A 6,084-nucleotide genomic window follows, 5' to 3' on the forward strand; every position below is an offset into this window, starting at 1 on the left:
AACACGGCAGGGATGTCCATTATCACCACTGCTATTCAACATAGTACTAGAAGTCCTATCCTCAGCAATCAGACAACAAAAGGAAATTAAAGGCATCCAAATCAGCAAAGAAGAAGTCAAACTATCACTCTTCGCAGATGATATGATACTATATGTGGAAAACCCAAAAGACTCCACTCCAAAACTGCTAAAACTTGTACAGGAATTCAGTAAAGTGTCAAGATATAAAATCAATGCACAGAAATCAGTTGCATTTCTCTACACCAACAACAAGACAGAAGAAAAAGAAATTAAGGAGTCAATCCCATTTACAATTGCACCCAAAACTATAAGATACCTAGGAATAAACCTAACCAAAGAGGCTAAGAATCTATACACAGAAAACTATAAAGTACTCATGAAAGAAATTGAGGAAGACACAAAGAAATGGATGTTCCATGCTCCTGGATCGGAAGAATAAATATTGTGAAAATGTCTATGCTACCTAAAGCAATCTACACATTTAATGCAATTCCTATCAAAGTACCATCCATTTTTTCCAAAGAAATGGGACAAATAATCCTAAAATTTATATGGAACCAGAAAAGACCTCGAATAGCCAAAGGAATATTGAAAAAGAAAGCCAAAGTTGGTGGCATCACAATTCCGGACTTCAAGCTCTATTATAAAGCTGTCATCATCAAGACAGCATGGTACTGGCACAAAAACAGACACATAGATCAATGGAACAGAATAGAGAGCCCAGAAATAGACCCTCAACTCTATGGTCCACTAATCTTCGACAAAGCAGGAAAGAATGTCCAATGGAAAAAAGACAGCCTCTTCAATAAATGGTGTTGGGAAAATTGGACGGCCACATGCAGAAAAATGAAATTGGATCATTTCCTTACACCACACACGAAAATAGACTCAAAATGGATGAAGGACCTCAGTGTGAGAAAGGAATCCATCAAAATCCTTGAGGAGAACACAGGCAGCAACCTCTTCGACCTCAGTCGCAGCAACATCTTCCTAGGAACATCACCAAAGGCAAGGGAAGCAAGGGCAAAAATGAACTATTGGGATTTTATCAAGATCAAAAGCTTTTGCACAGCAAAGGAAGCGGTTAACAAAACCAAAAGACAACTGACAGAATGGGAGAAGATATTTGCAAATGACATATCTGATAAAGGGCTAGTGTCCGTCTTTATATCTTTATATCTATCTTTATAGATATAAAGAACTTAGCAAACTCAACACCCAAAGAACAAATAATACAATCAAGAAATGGGCAGAAGACATGAACAGACATTTCTGCAAAGAAGACATCCAGATGGCCAACAGACACATGAAAAAGTGCTCCATATCACTCGGCATCAGGGAAATACAAATCAAAACCACAATGAGATATTACCTCACACCAGTCAGAATGGCTAAAATTAACAAGTCAGGAAATGACAGATGCTGGCGAGGATTCGGAGAAAGGGGAACCCTCCTACACTGTTGGTGGGAATGCAAGCTGGTGCAACCACTCTGGAAAACAGCATGGAGGTTCCTCAAACTGTTGAAAATAGAACTACCCTATGACCCAGCAATTGCACTGCTGGGTATTTACCCTAAAGATACAAACGTAGTGATCTGAAGGGGCACCCGAATGTTTATAGCAGCAATGTCTACAATAGCCAAACTATGGAAAGAACCTAGATGTCCATCAACAGACGAATGGATAAAGAAGATGTGGTATATATACACAATGGAATACTATGCAGCCATCAAAAGAAATGAAATCTTGCCATTTGCGACGACGTGGATGGAACTAGAGGGTATCATGCTTAGTGAAATAAGTCAATCGGAGAAAGACAACTATCATATGATCTCCCTGATATGAGGGAGAGGAGATGCAACATGGGGGGTTAAGGGGGTAGGAGAAGAGTAAATGAAACAAGATGGGATTGGGAGGGAGACAAACCATAAGTGACTCTTAATCTCACAAAACAAACTGAGGGTTGATGGGGGGGTGGGTTATGGACATTGGGGAGGGTATGTGCTATGGTGAGTGCTGTGAAGTATGTAAACCTGGTGATTCACAGACCTGTACCCCTGGGGATAAAAATATATTATATGTTTATAAAAAATAAAATAAAAAAAAGATACATAATAATCATTATTGGGGGGCGCCTGGGTGGCTCAGTGGGTTAAAGCCACTGCCTTCCACTCCGGTCATGATGCCAGGGTCCTGGGATCGAGCCCCACATCGGGCTCTCTGCCCGTCGGGGAGCCTGCTTCCTCCTCTCTCTCTCTCTCTCTCTGTCTCCTCTCTACCTACTTGGATCTCTATCTGTCAAAAAAAAAAAAAGTTATTATTATTATTGGGAAGCATGTATCAGTCATCTTTATATTCCCAGATTCTACCAAAATGCTCCGTTCAATGTAGAAGTTCAATTAACACAAATGAACTGATTGTGATTGTGCTAAAGATGTGTGTTATCTCCTGACCAGTCACATTGTTTTCTTGCAAAACCTGCTCCTGCCCCTTCCTTAGTCCATGTAGTCCCATGGCTGCCTGTTTAGATAAAACTGATTTGCCAGAGGGCACCTGGGTGGCTCAGTTGGTGAAGAATCTGCCTTCATTTGGCTCAGGTCATGATCTCAGTGTCCTGGGATAGAGCCCGGGGTTGGGCTCCCTGCTCAGCAGGGAGTGTCCTTCTCCCTCTCCCTTTGCACCTCCCACCCACTGGTGCCCTCTCTCTCAAATAAGTAAATAAAATCTTTAAAAAACAAAAAACAAAAAACTCTGATTTGCCAGGAGTGGATCCCAGCCTCAGCCTTAGCTCACCAGAGCTACCAGGTGGTACTGGGTTCTGGAGGTCTGATAGGGCAGAGTATTGGGCTGTGAGGTCTTATAGGGCAGAGGTTGGCAAACCACAACCCTCCAGCCAAATCTAGCCCACTGTTGGATTTCATAAATACAATATTTATTAGAACATGGCCCTGCCCCTTCACGCAGACATTGCTCACGGATGTTTCTGCACTACAAAGGCAGAGTTGAGTTCAATAGTTGCAACAGAAAGCACAGGGCCTGCAAAGCCTCTGGTGCTTACTGCCTGTCCCTTTATAGAAAAGGTTGGCCAACTTCCTGTGCAGACCAACAGCTGGCAACCAGTTTTTACCATTTGAATATTAAAAAGCAAGCCACAGGGCACCTGAGTGGTGCAGTCTCTTGAGTGTCCCACTCCTGGTTTCAGCTCAGGTCATGATCTCGGGCTCCATCCTCGACGTGGAGTCTGCTTAAGACTCTCTCTGCCCTCCCCTCTGTGTGCTCTCTCGTGCTCTCTCTGTAAAACAAATAAATCCTTAAAAAAATGAAAAGTTCTCTGCAGAGAGAAGGGGGAGAATGGCATAGGCAACAGAGCATTTGGCCACGGAAAACAAGGGAACAGACAAAGGCATGGCTGAGAAGAGAGAGACTTGATGAGGACTGGAGGAGCCATTTGGAAGAGGGCTTGACCTTCTGGTTGGCAAGTCGTGCTGGCTGTGGGCAGGAGGCCTCGGTTCCTCCTTACCTGGACCTCAGAGATGGCCACTGGCTTCCCCCGGAGTGAGTGACCCAGAAGGGAGCAAGGGGGAAGCCACAGTGTCTTTTCTGACCTAGCTTCAGAAGCCACACACCATTGTTTCTGCAATCCTGTCAATTACACACAGATCAGGCCTATTCAGGGTGGGAGGCCCCACACCAAGAATATGTGGAGGGGAGCATCCCTGGAGGCCATCAGGAGACATTCCAGGGTCTCTGAGGTCCCTCTGATCTCCCCCCATGGGAATAAGTGAGATTCTTCTTACTCTTATGACAACTGTCTTCCTCTCCTTCACTTGAGATAACAAGAACATTTTAGTATCCCCGCAATTAATGAACCCTAAGAAAGTGATGAAAGGAGAAAAAGACACTGTTATTTGAGCCACTGCCTGTTATCAAAGTGGAGGTCTCTGAGGTCTTGCTCTCCTGAGGGCTTCCTTGGTAGCCTCATGTCTCTCCCTGGCTTGTGGCATTCCACACCAGCCCCTCCTCATCTGCATAACAGGAGTAACTGTCAGGCCCTGAGGACAGGCCACAGACAAAATAGGAAAAGACCCTGCTCGCTGGAGATGACATTCCAGTGTGGGGAGACAGACAGCAAAGAAATAGACATGCCAGGGGCACCTGGTGGCTCAACTGGCTGAGTGTCTGCCTTTGGTTCAGGCCCCGATCTATACCCCATATCGGGCTCCCTGCTCAGCGAGGAGTCTGTTTCTTCCTCTTTCTCTGCCCCTCACCCCCAACATGCTCTCTCTCTCTCTTTCTCTCTCAAATAAATAAATAAATAATCTTAAAAAAAAAAAAAAGAAATAGACACACCAGGTGGTAGAAAGTGTTACAAAGATAATTAAAGATAAAAGGGGGTGTGTGTGTGTGTGTGTGTTATTTTATAAAGGGTGGTCAGAGAAGGCCTCTCTGCTGAAGTGGCATCTGAGCAAAGGCTGGCAGGAAAGAGAGGAAGTGAGCCCTGAGAATCTGAGGAGAGAAGGCCGAGGAGTTCCCTGGGGAGTCAAGATGAGGACAGTCCACACAAGGGTGTCAGGATTAGGGGAGAGTCTTTTAAAATGGGACTAGGACAGGTCCTGGAGCCACAGAAATTCGTGATTCAGGGATGCAGGGGAGAGAGAGATAAGATCCAAAGGCTGAGGAAAGGCAACCACCCCCACCTGCTTGGACCGTAGCAGAAGGGAGAATGGGCTGTGATGCAGATGGGAGAAGGTTGAAGATGGGAAGATGACCAATGAATTTCTGGCAATGCAGAAAGCAAGCCACTTAGGGCAGGGCTTCAGAATCTTGAATATGGGATGAGTCACCTGATGACTTTGTTAAGATGCAGATCCTGGTTCAGTAAGTCTGAGTGGGGTCTGAGCATCTGCGTTTGTGACGAACTCCCCGGTGATGCCTGCACTATGGGCCCAGGACTACCTTTTCCGCAGGAGGGGAGGTAGGGTCACAGAGGATTTATGGGCAGTGTGTAGGGACCTTTGAGGTTCATGGCCATTGATTGGAGTGTGAACAGACACCCCAGCTGGTGTTCTTCTCTCACTACTTGGGTGCAGGGATGGAGTCCGGGGGAGAGTTGGGTCTCCTCAAGGCTGAAGACAGAGCCAAGGAGTTAGTGATATTTGTGAGGAAGCACTTGTAATGATGGCCAGTTTAACCTAAGCTGGGCCGAGTAGGAAGTGAAAAACAGGTATGACAGATGATGAAAACAAGGACAGGGCTGCTGAATTGCTGGAATGGGGACATTAGAGGCAGGAGCTAAATTGAGATGAGGCAGACAGGAAGTGAGGGGCTTCAAACTGAGGTTTAGAGGAGATGACAAAGTCAAACGTCAGACCTCCAGACTGGGCAAGCTGAAGATCACTGGAGCTGAGGAAGTCAAGAAGTGGAGAGGCCCAAGTGTAAGAGGGATCATTCCCCAAATAGTGACAGACGTGGCTGCTAAAAATGAAGATTGTGAACCCAATACTCAAGTCATTAAGGAGCAAGGAGTAATAGGCTGGCAGATGAAGGTAGGGTTTTTTTGTCTAATGGCATGAACTTTGAGAGAGTTTTATGCCAGACTCTGCCAGAAGCTGGGAACAGGAGACAGTCTGTGTCTGATGTGCAATGGAGGCCAGGGAGGGTTTCAGACAAGTGCCACAGATTGAGTGTGCACCCTGCCCCCATCCTATGTTAAATTCCAGCGACCCAAGAGGGCGGATGCCCGGGGAAGGTAACATTATTTACAAAACGTAATTACTACCTGCCATGGGCCACCACTTATCCCCACCATTTCATGTGACCGGTAGGCATCCTGTGCACTGATACTGCCGTCCTCATATGGCAGATGAGGACACTGGGCCTGGAGACCCGTGATGGTCAGAGCCACCCTTGCCTCTTGTCCTGCTTCCCTCTGAACACCATACTCTCCCTGCTCTGCAGCTCTGATGGGCACCAAGGCTGGGGGAAGGGTCCTCAGCCAGAAATGGGGAGAAGGAAAGGGGGTAAGGTCTGAAGATCGGGTTCTGTCAGCTTGACCCAAGGCA

General features: G+C 46.1%; 1 long non-coding RNA gene across 1 annotated transcript in view; it reads left to right on the forward strand.

The window, feature by feature from the left end:
• Positions 1-5,876, forward strand: part of LOC116877372 — a 37,919-nt gene extending 32,043 nt beyond the window's left edge. The window contains exon 3 of the long non-coding RNA XR_004384625.1: positions 5,848-5,876. This is a non-coding gene — a long non-coding RNA (uncharacterized LOC116877372). The remainder of the gene's footprint in view (positions 1-5,847) is intronic.
• The last annotated feature ends 208 nt before the right edge of the window (positions 5,877-6,084 follow it).

The sequence above is a fragment of the Lontra canadensis genome, unplaced genomic scaffold, assembly GCF_010015895.1.
Source record: "Lontra canadensis isolate GAN:19392208 unplaced genomic scaffold, GSC_riverotter_1.0 scaffold51, whole genome shotgun sequence".
Taxonomy (NCBI): domain Eukaryota; kingdom Metazoa; phylum Chordata; class Mammalia; order Carnivora; family Mustelidae; genus Lontra; species Lontra canadensis.